The 13,461-nt window shown below is 46.4% G+C and overlaps 1 pseudogene; it reads left to right on the plus strand.

Annotated features, from left to right (window-relative positions):
* The first annotated feature begins 6,575 nt into the window (after positions 1-6,575).
* Positions 6,576-8,451, plus strand: LOC117838833 (dolichol-phosphate mannosyltransferase subunit 1-like; annotated as a pseudogene).
* The last annotated feature ends 5,010 nt before the right edge of the window (positions 8,452-13,461 follow it).

Raw genomic sequence — 13,461 nt, forward strand, 5'->3', positions numbered from 1 at the left:
CCCTGGCTAGGCTCTCCGCTTCGGAGACCTGGATTTCGCAGCCTACCACCTGGGTCAACTGCACCTCTGCCACTCAGCTGCGGCCCGGCCAATATTGATTCGGATGCTCTGGCAAGCTGGATCGATGGTTACCTCGGGCCCGATCCCGAGCCGGAGCAAAGCCGGCACGCCTTGCGTGGGACTACTGTTTGGATAGTAGACCTGTCATATCGAATATTTGGATGCTAATTAAGAGGATTGAACATGAGCTAATTCGCGAGACGAATCTATTAAGCCTAATTAATCTATCATTAGCAAATGTTTACCGTAGCACCACATTGTCAAATCATGGACTAATTAGACTTAATAGATTCGTCTCACGAATTAGCCTATATCTATATAATTAGACTATATTTAATACTCACAATTAGTATCTAAATATCCAATGTGATAGGGCTAAAGCCATACACCCCTGAAATCTCTCTCAGGTCTCCGGAGGCGAGCCCATGCCCCCGGAGGCTGAATCCTGGGATCCTTTCGTTGCGCTCGGTTATGGCCTGAGAGGCGCCGCAAAGCTCTTCGCGCGTGCACCCCGGCGGTGCCCGGCACATCTGAGTTCGTGGGATGAAAGGTGCGAGAGGCGTTTATTTATTAGTTTCGGCACTAATCCGCGCGCACGTGTTTGAAAACGCTAGTGCTCAACCGCCGCCACGGGCAAAGGCAAGCTGTATTGCTCCCCGTTCATTTGCCAACACTTTTTGTGTTTCTTTTTCATTCATTTATATTGAACTGATCTTTCCAAGTTGATTTGCTCATAAATAAACAATTACATTTGGATGTGTGCTTGCAGGAGTTACTTCAAGGACTCGTATCCTGTGGAACTGGAAGCAGTGGTTTACAAGTTGCGGCCAAACCCAGGATTTTGATGAGATGAACTAGCCTCAGAGTATTATCAGCTGCGGGAAGATGCTTTACAAACTGCTATTCGAATAGAATTGGCATTTGGCATGCATGTACCAACCAATTGCCTTGCCTAGCTATATATGATGAGCCGAGTTGTGAGTTAAAATTCATATCATATTTGGAAAAATCAAGTGGGTTGACAGCATTGATGCATGCCAATCTTCAAGATTATTCATTTATTTATGATGAAGAATTGGAATTGAGTACCAGAAAATATTTGGGACTCGAGATACAAAATTTTTGGGGCTGCTGCTGAGATGCTCCAAACTGACTCGGAGTCATCATCGTCACTTTCGGAGAAAGGAAAACCGACTCCGAGTCTGTTCTGATCCTGTACGTACGTATCTGCTGCCTTGCCGATGGCTTATATATAGACAACACCTACAGGGGCCAAACGCAGCCCGTGGAGATCAAAGTCCTTGAACCAATAAGATTAGATGGCCAGGCGGCGTCCATCTGAATCTGGTGACGACGGGCAGCAGCTTCACCACCGGAGAGCCAAGAGGCGGCGGCGTCGCCTCCACCTGCTAGCCAACGACTGCAAACGCGGATGCAGCATGTACAGGCTAAACCTGGACCACCTGGACTCGGGCTCCGAGGACGACGACGACATGGACTCGAGCGCCCGGCGGCTGGGCAGCCGCCGGCTGGTTGTCCGCATGGGCGTGGGCGGCTACACGAGCCAGAGGTTCGTGGCCGTGGGCACCAGGATCTTCAACCTCCACCGGTCCGGCCGCCAGCCCGGCGTCGTGTTCGACACTCGGACGCGGCTCGTGACCACGCCCCCTCCTTTCCGAGCGCGCAAGGCGTGCGCCGCCTTCTGGGCGGCCGGCCGCGCCGTCTACGCGCTGGACTGCAGCCCGCCGGACCGGTGGCTCAGGGACGGCGGCTACTTCGAGAGCATATTCTAGTTCTGATATATCTCATGTTGTGCATATTCTGAGTCAGTTTGTTTCAGCTCTTTCTCATCTTCATTATAGTCATCTTTTTCGCGTCTTACAATATCTTCATGGGACTATTTCACGCCGTCTATTCTTTCCACGCTCTAGTTCCTTACATCTCACGGCTTATTATGATGCTACATGGGCTAGTGATCTTTCTGATCGTCGGTCTCTTTCTGCCTATTGTGTTTTTCTTGGTGGTTCCCTTATTGCTTGGAAAACTAAGAAGCAGGTAGCAGTTTCTTGTTCGAGTGCTGAGGCTGAGTTGTGTGCTATGGCGTTTGTGACGGTAGGGGTGACTTGGTTACGGTGGTTGCTTGAGGATTTTGGTGCTTCAGTTTCTGTGCCGACTCCTCTTTTGTCTGACAGTACAGGAGCTATCAGTATTTCTCGTGATCCAGTGAAGCATGAGCTTGCTAAGCATATTGGTGTGGATGTTTTTTATACACGTTCACATGTTCAGGATGGGGTTATTACTCTTCAGTATGTGCCTTCCGAATTGCAGCTGGCTGATTTCTTTACCAAGGCACAGACATGTATTCAGCATAGATTTTTCCTCTCCAAACTCAGTGTTCTTGACCCACCATGAGTTTGAGGGGGGGGGTTAGATGTATATGTACTATTGGTGATTTACCTTTTCTATTAGGGGTTTTCTGTATATTTTCCCCTTCTTGTACCTGTATATATATGGGTCTAGAGCCCCTGTTATGAATACAAGTGCTATTCCTAACAATTGAGAGCCTCAGAACAAAAAGAAAAAAAATAATGTTGTAACATGAACAATTTCAGTTTAGTCAGGGGAAAAGGCAATGTTTTAACATGAACAATTTCAGTTTACTCAACACCTGCAAGTGGATGCAATAGAATATCTCACTAAAATCTTTCACTAATTGACCCCATGGACTCTACTCCCTCCACTTGGCCTTCAACTGCAGAGGATGCATGAACAGAGAAAAATTAAATAAGTCACTGACAAGAGGTCCTAACCATCTTCATACCAATCAGCAAGCATGTGAACTAACTAGATTGATTTAGTAAACTGATATTTTCTGGTTTGAAGAATTATGAAATTCCTAGAGATAAGCAGCAACAAACTTGATTTTGTTTCCCCAACCCAACTGAACTAAATAGTTCCCTGCTACAATTGAGATCTCTCTTCTCTAGCACAATATTACAGCATGATATCAGGAAGCTAGAGGAACCTAACCATCCCTGGATCAGTTTAAACCTAACTAGCACATGACTCCACATTTATCAGGATCATTTGATCACTAATTCTCTGTGAGCATTGTAGTAGTTAATGAGAGGTGCAGGTAGAGCCCGAGCTAGAAAGGGGAAGATCTAATAAAGAAAGCTAGAGAGGGGAAGATCTAATAAAGAAAGGCCATCCTTGGCCCAGCCTACTGCTGAAGAAAATAGAAAAACACATCAGCAACAAAGATTTTGTCAGAAATAACAGTATCAAATGTCATCAAGTCGATTCAGCTTCCAACCAACCCTACTTTTGAATCGACATTATGCACCAGTAGTTTACTATTCAGACATGCAAACACCAAAGTTTGGATTTTCTAAGGACTTTTCTCTCTGCTTGGTTCGAGATCTGTGAAACTTTCCTTTTGGATTTACATTACTCAACCAATAACTATACGATCCTAATGCATGATTTTCTCAATACCAGCCGAGTACAGGACATAAAAATGTCAGTTTCCGGGAGTTACATAGAAGCAGCAATGTGTTTTGGTCAATCATCAAAACATCATAAGGGACATCATAAGGTGCACCTAACAGATCCTTCACTGCTATATTCCCTTTACGCCATCAAATCCTCTACCTGTAGCACTCGAAGTTCATTATTCTCATGCATCCTTTCAGCTAGAGCTCCGATGAATAGAGGGATAGTTCCGAAGGTTATTGGCGCTAGATGCCATGTTAGGAACAATGGTTTGGTTGCGTTCTGTGGGAGAGCCTTCTCGTGCAGATGACTGTCTGAGTTCTTTAGAAAATGCATTAATCCTGGGATTTTGCCTTCATATTCAATCTTGTTCCCATACTTATCTTCATAATTATATATATCACTCAGAAAGTTATTTTCTTGCACAATACTTTTCCACAAGCAGTGTAGCGTGATTCTTCAAAACTAGTATGTATTTTTGGCTTTTTGATTGAGGAGTATGCATTGGATAACTAAATCTCTCTCTCTCTAAAAGGTATTGAGATTCAGTATTTTAGCTCTTTCAGACAGATATTGATCCTTCCTTTTCCTGTCGTTTTGTTCAACGGACCTTACTTCCAGATACTGATATACTGACCTTAATTATAACACGCATCCATTGAAAAACTTTGATCCTGTATTCCCTTGACAGAATTATTTGATTTCCGTCAATACAACATATTGTTGTGAATTTGTGACCTCAACAATTAGTCTACGTGCATTACAATTTTAAATACATCATCATTGTCTAGGGGAATACACATGCTTCTTCCGAAAAGTTCATGACAACGAACGAAAAATCATCAATTTACTGAAAAAAGCACAGTGTGCTGAAGCCTCAAGGCCATTACAAGACAATATTCATCTGCAACAATATCCTGCAGAAAGCTAGAGGAATATGCATCAGCATAACTACTCATAAGAAACTCAACAGAGGAAGGGTAGAGGAGAGCTATGCTTTAGATGCTCACTGTCAAAACAACATTTCATTTTTACCTAAATTCTGATGGAACCATACACTAAAAGCAACAATTTTTACATGAGGTAAATGTGCTTCAAAGATGATGAAATCCTGCAAATTCAGAGCTACCATTGATTTTACCCCATGCCTCGCCTTATTCTCTACCCTCAGAGTCTGTATGGCCATGCATCTGCACCTCAAAATAGCTAAACCATTTCAATTTACCAAAGATTGAGATTGAGAGCCTCAGAACCGAAAGAAAAAAATAATATTGTAACATGAACAATTTCAGTTTAGTCAGGGGAAAAGGCAATATTTAACATGAACAATTTCAGTTTACTCAACACCTGCAAGTGGATGCAATAGAATATCTCACTAAAGTCTTTCACTAATTGACCCCATGGACTCTACTCCCTCCACTTGGCCGTCAACTGCAGAGGATGCATGAACAGAGGAAAATTAAATAAGTCACTCCTAACAGGACAAGAGGTCCTAACCATCTTCATACCAATCAGCAAGCATGTGAACTACCTAGATTGATTTAGTAAACTGATATTTTCTGGTTTGAAGAATTATGAAATTCCTAGAGATAAGCAGCAACAAACTTGATTTTGTTTCCCCAACCCAACTGAACTAAATAGTTCGCTGCTACAATTAAGATCTCTGTTCTCTAGTACAATATTACAGCATGATATCAGGAAGCCAGATGAACCTAACCATCCCTGGATCAGTTTAAACCTAACTGGCACACGACTCCACATTTATCAGGATCGTTTGATCACTAATTCTCTGTGAGCATTGTAGCAGTTGGTGAGAGGTGCAGGTAGAGCCCGGGCTAGAGAGGGGAAGATCTAATAAAGAAAGGCCATCCTTGGCCCAAGCTACTGCTGAAAAAAACAGAAAAACACATATCAGCAACAAAGATTTTGTCAGAAATAACAGTATAGGCTATAACAGCTATAACAGTAATGTAACCGTTCAAAAATATAGAGATAAATCTTATGGGGTGGATAGGCAAATAGAGATATGGAGAGTGACTAGGTGAGTATATGCTGGACATGGTGTAAGAGAGGCAAAGATGGAAAATCAGATACGCATTGAACTCCAGCGCCAAGTATTTTGACACCTTCTTTGACTTGATGCGGGCATCAAATGAAAGGAGTGAGTACCAATTATGTTGAAGCATCCTTCACCTGCATGCTTTACTTGTGAAAAATATCAATAGAGAATATCCTCTCGCTTGAGTCTTTCTGCATCCCACAAAATGCTAGGAAAAATGATGACGTCAGTATGCCAGCGTCAGCAGCATCAATTTTCTAATTAAAGACAATGGCTAAGAAACACGATGGGTTTATGGTTTTCTAGAGCTTTCGAGCTCATTTAGATAGATATTCTAGATAATATTGATATTCAATTTACATTTCTGCAATAACATTGATCAATCGCGAGCTGTTTTTCTTGCTGATGGTTTTTTTGAAATATTTTGAGGACCCTCCGTTGATAAACCTAAACGGGACCCACCAGCATAGCATAGACGGTGACAACATTAGAAATGGCAGTGGGTCCATGATGATCGAGCTACCACCAACTACTCACATATCCTAAAGAACACATATCCTAAGAACATAAGAGTCAGCTAGCAAGAAAGAAATAGGTATGCACAAATATCTCACCACCAAAAGGATGAATTACTAAAAAATGATGTGTCCTCGATTACTTTAAAAAATATGCCATTTTTCATTGGTTTGTTTTATAGATCTTAGATCCAATCTTGGTCAAAGAAAATATTATTTAGGCCTAAATTCCTAATATTATTGAAGTCTATTTTGATAATAATTAATATGGGATATAAATCAAGTCATCCTTGATGTTTTGGTCATGTTTGCTCGGTAAGGGGTAGGCAAGGATTTTTTTTTCCCTCTCCCGTTGCAACGCGTGGCATATTTGCTAGTTCTCTGTAATAGACTTTTATCAAAATTTTAAATAGACTTTCCGTCTTCCTGGCCCAAACCATGGGCTGATGCTTGCATGTTACGCATTCGTGGGCTTGGCTTGGGCCACAAAGCTGGCTTGGGACTTTTGGGCCCAGCCGGCCGTCCTAGCGCAACCCAAATCGTTCGTTCGCTCCGGCGAAGGCCTGCACGGCCTCGTTCATCTCGCCGACTCGTCGGTCCTCTGCAACGGCGGCTGCGGCGACAAGGAGGGTCAGGGTCACTTCCGCGGCCACTATTAGGTATTGCAAGTCTTGGCTTGTTCCATATATCTTTGTTTAGAATAGCCATCTTAGAATGACATCATGCATTACACCGGCATCATTTAAGTTTCATTGTTTGCTGGAAGCTTGCTACTTTCGTGAAACAGAAGAAACTCATTCATATTGGTATGTTGCCAAATTCTCACATATCATAAAACCTGAGTTCAAATTTTCGACCTCAGGGATGTGAACTTTGAGATCATTATTGTGGATGATGATAGTCCAGATGGAACTCAAGACATTGTAAAACAATTGCAGCAAGTGTATGGTGAAGATCGTGTTGTAAGTATCTTCTAAAATATGGTCCCGGTCAGCTTGAAGTTTTTGTATACGTGGACTCGTTTTTTCCCTTTTAATTTGGTACCGTGGCTTACTTCATTGTCTTTGGCCTGACACGATGCCAGTTACTGCGAGCTAGGCCTAGGAAGCTAGGACTTGGTGAGTTTAGAACTCTGCTTTATGTTTTAATGAATTTATGTCATCCATTTGTATTAAGTAGCAACTGCAAATATCCAGGTACCAAAGCATATTTGCATGGATTAAAGCATGCCTCAGGGGAATTTGTTGTTATCATGGATGCGGACCTATCTCACCATTTGCTTTGTTTTTACACCTTTTGCTATTCAGAATATTTTTCTTCCTAGCTTGCTTGCTGACTATTTTTTCCCACTCTGAACAGCCAAAGTACTTGCCAAGCTTTATTAGGTGAGACTCTTATCTCGGAAAACATAAGAGTTATTGGATTCTACTGAATATTATTTTACCTCAATCTAATTTTGTGTGCAGATAATTCTCAGTCTGACTGATCCGAAAATATCTATAGTCACAAAAATATAATATTTTCTTAGGTTTTTTAATCCAATAGTCACTTTGGGCCCTTCACTGGGGCTACTGATATGAATTAGCCTTGAAGAATATGCCTTTTTGTAATCATGTTCTTTCCTTAACCAGGTAACAAAAGGAAACTGATGCTGACGTTGTAACCGGCACACGTTATGTTAAGAATGGTGGTGTCCATGGTTGGAATCTCATGCGCAAGCTAACTAGCAGAGGGGCAAATGTTCTTGCGCAGACGTTACTACAGCCTGGAGCTTCAGACTTAACTGGATTGTTTAGGTGTGCCTTCTTTTATCTTGAACAGAACAAACACCTTTCAATCACTGTCTTTTGATGAATATTATTTCATAATAGGCAATATAAGCGAGATGCCCTGGAAGATTTAATCTCCTCGTGCGTCAGCAAGGGCTATGTGTTCCAGATGGAGATGATTGTTAGGGCTACCAGGAAAGGTTATCACATTGAAGAGGTACTACTGTGTTGTCTGATTTTTCATTCGTGTGATAGGAGCATTGGATCATCTCTTGGCAGTGGTAAATGAAATTTTGATTGCCCTCTCCTCTCCAGGTTCCGATAACGTTTGTCGACAGAGTGTTTGGAATTTCGAAACTTTGTGGATCTGAGATAGTTGAATATTTGAAAGGCCTCGTGTATCTGTTGCTCACAACATAATTGAAGATGTACTGCTGGCGTCTAACTTCTTGGGTAAAACCATGTTGCAGAGAATTTTGCTGATGTGTAACTGCAGCTTGAGCTGCATATCACTACTTATGTCTCCAACTTGCGAATGGATTATTGTACACAAGTCTTGGTTTATCAGTACGTTATTTCACACAACATGGTGGCCCCTCCTCTCTGTCGAGTTTCAGTACTTCTTTGTTAAATGGTTTATCATTATGAGGTGGAATGCTTTGCCTCCGTTATTTTACAGTGCAGGCACATGTATGTGTCTGCGCAACTTTTGCTGAATGTGTTGTTCCTATTCTATTCATCTTGTATCTGATTTTCATTAACGAAGTAAACAAATTTATGAACTACTACGTCCTGCCATCTTGACATGTCTATGTGCTGTCAGACTGATAATGTATGGCTGCAGAGGCAAGGTATTCAATTTTCTTGATCAGATCCTGCTTCTCTTGAACCAGAGGGATCACTTCATGCTTTCGGAGCAGAAAATTTGCCTTCTATACCTTCTTATGAATTATCAGAGATCAGACATGAATGATGTATGTTGGTCTCTACAAAACGAGGATTGCTGTTTGTATGTCTCGGTCTGATCAAAGATGTTCAGGTCACCATGCCTTGACAAGCCACACATCTCACTCTGCATAATCGATGTTACGAAGACTCTTTTCCTATATCTCCTCTGACGAGGATTCTTAAGACAATCCAAAAATAGAGAAAATCCAACCCAGATCTTCCAGTTAATATCTTAGCGTTGCTTGGATACTATACCTGATCGATTGTTTTTTGCATTCTTTACTGCTGAAACAACACGTGATATCGGTAATCTCACCACGGATCACAACTAAATGATAATGGTACCCAAAAAAAATGATAGAACACGCCAAGCACAAAATAAAGGTTGGGGGTTGAAACTTAGTTGAATATTATTTGAACATGGCGTTTCTCAACTTACCTCTCATCATGAACTATCTAATTTCTAGCCCTGTGTCTTTAAGCACATCAGAAATCCATCTTAGAATGCCACGGATAATACAGACACATTGGTAACCTCAGATCATGACAGCAACACAAATAAACGCGTAGGAGAATGACACCAAGACACGATATTTGTTAACGAGGTTCGACCAATGTGGCCTACGTCCCCGGGGCAATGACTGGGCGCTCCTCCCCGAAAACAGCAGCTGACATTGAGTCATCTTACATCGCACCGATGGTGCCCTTGTGTTTACTTACTACGCTACACTTTTGTACACCAAAACTTGCGTGGAGCTAATTAGCACACATGCATCAGTTTAGTTCTAGCCAGTGCTGCACATCAGAAGGCGAGGCCATGAAAGAAGCCGGCATCTGGTGGTGCCATTGCTGTTGGCGTGCCACAGCATCTGCTGATCATGAACTCGTACACGTTCACGTCGTCGCCCAACAACTTGCCGATGGTGAACTGGGTGCTGTCCTCAAACTGAAACTGCTGCTCTTCGGCCGCCAACAGGGACTGGGTGTTGTGCTGAAGAAACTGCTGCTCTTCGGCCGGCAACGGGGGCTGGGTGTTGTGCTGAAGAAACTGCTGCTCTTCGGCCGGCAACAGGGACTCAAGCATCGCCATCTCGTCGTCAGTAAGCGGAAGCACGTCATGATCCAAGAAGTCCAGATCGACGCAGTGCTCTTCGGCCGGCAACATGGATCGGCAGTGCTGCTCCTCCTCGCCTCCGACGTTGACTTGGGCCACCGTGGAGGGCACAGCATAGTCGTCGGTGAAGAAGAAGGTGTCCTGCTCGTGGAACAACTTGGCCGGCCGTGCCTCGGGGTGCTCACCGCCGGCCTTGCGCTTGGCCGTCTTCGACGCGGCGGACGACGGCTTCACTTGCGCACGTGGCGACCGGTAAATCTTGCACAGGACGTAGTCGCCGCCGCCGGTGGCGTCGTCGTATTCCATCATGCACCATCCGAGCCTGCTGAAGGATCGGCCGTCCTTGCGCCCGTAGGACAGGTTGCAGACCGTGCCGCCGCCTTCCGATCCTTTGACTTCCTTGGCGCCGGCCTCCGAGTGCCAGCACGTGTCGCTGGCGGCGATGGCGCGCTGCCTGTGCCCGCCGGGCCTGCCGTGGGTGCTCTTGTACTTCTTGACGCAGTAGAAGTACCAGATACTGGTTCCCGGCGCCGGCTCCAGGTCGGCGACGAGGTCCTTGGGGGCGGCGGAGCACACGTCGACGTGGTGGACGAAGTGGACGGTGGCGCCGGCGCGGAGGCGGTGCAGGAGGGCGATGGACGCGTCGTCGCCGGTGTCCTCGGCAGCCATCGAAGTCGAGGGCGATCGGATCGTGGATGAAGGTCAGAAGGTTCTTGGTTCTCGGCGAGATCGAGGAGGGGATGATTGGATCGTAGGCGAAGGTGTGGTTCTTGGCGAGAGGATGGAGGGAGGGCGATTGGATCGTAGATGAAGGTCAGAAGGTGCGCACGGCGCTTATAAAGACACGAAGACTTAGGTATCAAGTCTTCGCAATTGACCGCTGGATCTTTTGCGATGTCTGCGGAGCGGCAAACTTCAGATAATCGTGGCAGCGTTTCAGTCCGACACTCAGCACCGGTTCGTTTCATTCCGACTCTGCAGGGGTGAGTTGCCGCCATTACGCTGCAGATCCTTCCCTCAACTAAAAGGCACCCACGGCAGTGCATCCTCTTCCAGTCGAGATCGAGTCGCCATCGCCAAGAACGAGATCGATCGTCCTCCTCCCGTCGAGTAGCCGGCCGGAGCGCAGCCGACCGAGGGCATTCCCACCACCGATCCATCGTTCATCGTCGGGATCGATGGAGCTGCAAGAGTAATACGCCCCCAGTGACAAAAGCCTCATCGACGACTGCCTCTAGCTTTGTGTTCCAGATGAAAAAAGGGCAAAAAAACATGTCATATTTCCCTTGAGCATTGGATAACATGGGCCGGCTGCAGATCAGCGGTGAAGGGCTATTGGCAATTGTAGCTTTGCAAGTAAATTTCAGTTGTAAGTAAACCAAAGCTGAGACGCCACATGTGAAATCGAATCTCACAGCCGTGTGCAGCAGGTGCAGAGTGCAAGCGGAATGACAGCAATGGGGGCCCAAAGTTAAGTTCTGAATCTCAAAGAACAGTGTGGCTCTCTCTGGATTGACAAGGCAAGGCACTAATCCGTAGGGATCGAATCGTCCAACTTCAACAAAGGAATTGCCCTCCTCGAACGTGGACACAGGATTACTTGAACCCTTTGACAAAGCTACAAACTCACTCTGAATATCTGAAGCGCTCCTGATCACTGCCACCAATTCTAGTCATTCCCTTGGTTGTACACTGAATCCCATCCCATGGCAGTTGCATCCACTACATCTGTGGGTTGTTTAGCTTCCAGATCATGCTGGTGAGCTTGACCCTAGCAGCCAGCTCATGGGTTCATGTCCATTTGTGGGCTTGCACAAAGAAGCATTTCCATGGCGACTTGGGACTGGATGAGTCCACTACATCTGCTGGAGTCCAAGAAAAAGGTCATTGGAGTCAAGGAACACAACACCCTGTGTGATCGAGTTGAAGCTGGAAAACAAACGCAGTGGTACTGGTTGTGCCGCAAGAACTCCGATCCGTCTCCGCAGCACGGCGTGGCTCGCCGGAGCGCCGCCCCGTTCAGAACGTGCTCAGGGTCGCCATGCCGCGGTAAGCGCGCAAGTCCCGACATGCAACATCACCGCCCATGTCCTGACGGGTGTTCCGAACGGCGCCTCCTCGCTCTATGCCCTCGGCTCTCCCGTGCTCGTCGCCGCCGCCGCCGCCTCTCTTCTTTCCCTTGGAGCTGTCAGCCAGTAGCAACAGCAATCATGGTGTCAACTGCAGGGGAAGGTCTGCTGGCCTACCCGCCTAGATGCCGCCGCCCGCGGCCGAACCACGCGGAGGAGCCAGGACCCTGAGCGGAGCGCGAGGGGAGACGGAGGCAGCGGATAAGCGAGTGGGATCCGGAGGCTAGCGCGGGATCCATCGCAGAGGTCGCCGACGGCAGCGCGTGCTCGTCGGCTTCTCCGCCGCCGGCCCGGAATATTCGCAGAACACTCCTCGTTTTGATCGCGATTAATAGTCGCGCTCCGAATCAGGGGTGCTTGTGTAAAAGTTTGGACTGCTTTATTTTCGTAAAATCTCCTATTTTGGATCGTGATTATTGATTGCGATCTAAATTGGGGTGTTTTTGTAAGATACCCGAACGTACAATTGCATAAAGCTCCCTGGTCCATCCTCCGTGCTCATCGCGAACTACCACCAAAGCATCCGCGCCGCCGACTGCCGCTGCGGCGACGTGCGCCACGCCGGCCTAATGTTCCACGGAGCGCCGCCTCCTGGAACATGCGCGTCCCAGTTAATTTGAACCATGGAGGCCGCGCTCCGGGACGGCGTGGACGGGGAGACCAAGACGCGGTGGAAGATCGCCGGCCGGGCTCGTCGGCGTCCATCCATCGCAGGGCGCGGCTGGCGTGCGTTCTTCCCGGAGCAGATCGGCAGCAGCGCCACTCTGTACCAGAACGCGCGCACTCTGTCCGGAGCGTTCGACCCGGTGCCCGCCTCGTCGGCGGTGGGAGGAAACCTGTACGCCGCCATCCGCGATGCGCGGCGGCTCGTGTACGACGTGGCCGGGTGGTCGGTGTTGAGGGCAATGATCGTGAGTGCTAAAATCTTGGAATTAGGAATTCGCGTTGTACGTCTGTGTTATTAGACAGGATTGGCAAACTGTGAAACTTTGAGCTGTGACATGATTTGCCATCACCAAAGCTGAGCCGCCACGTGTCAAATAAACCGTGTGAATCAGGAGTCGCCGCTCACATTCAGCGTGCGTTTGGTTCCGAGACAAAGTGGGACGGGACGGTTCTGACCTAGTTTTGTGGGATGGGATGATTCTATCTAGTGTTTGGTTGAGGTGGGATGGATCCATCCCTATTTTTTGTTTGGTTGAGGGTTAAGAAATGTGGAATGGATGATACTTGTAACACCGTTAGCAACAAGGTTTAGTGGACCCCATCTGTCATTTTAGGACCCACGCGTCATTCTCTGCCTTCTGTTTTCTTTCTTATCTTCTTCTCCCCGCTCCTTCTCTCCCACCCGCATCCTCTCCGCTGGGCTTCC

The sequence above is a fragment of the Setaria viridis genome, chromosome 9 (assembly GCF_005286985.2).
Source record: "Setaria viridis chromosome 9, Setaria_viridis_v4.0, whole genome shotgun sequence".
NCBI lineage: Eukaryota > Viridiplantae > Streptophyta > Magnoliopsida > Poales > Poaceae > Setaria > Setaria viridis.